The sequence below is a fragment of the Sinocyclocheilus grahami genome, unplaced genomic scaffold (assembly GCF_001515645.1).
Source record: "Sinocyclocheilus grahami isolate Dianchi unplaced genomic scaffold, SAMN03320097.WGS_v1.1 scaffold11663.1, whole genome shotgun sequence".
NCBI classification, from domain to species: Eukaryota; Metazoa; Chordata; class Actinopteri; order Cypriniformes; family Cyprinidae; genus Sinocyclocheilus; species Sinocyclocheilus grahami.
Genome location: NW_015513964.1, coordinates 2,396 through 2,738, shown reverse-complemented (window position 1 = coordinate 2,738; position 343 = coordinate 2,396).

The following is a 343-nucleotide window of genomic DNA, read 5'->3' as shown; positions in this document are numbered from 1 at the left end:
GCAGCACCTTAAAAAGAACGTCTCTGTGTGTAATACTATAGATCGTAGCAGAAATATATAGTCAGGTATGGCTGTGTATTACTTGGTAATGTAGTTGTTATCCCACCAACTAAATTGTTTCTTCTGTTAAACCAAAGGCACAGCCTTTCTGGTGATCTTTGACATCTGGGCTATATATAAGAAGTCTCTTATGCTCACTAAGGCTGCAGAAATTTTATGAAAGCTACAGTAAAAAACAATAACATTGTGAAATATTATTACAACTAAAAATAACTGTTTTCTATTTCAATATATTAACAAAATGCAGTTTATTCCTGTGATGCAAAGCTGAATTTTCAGCATC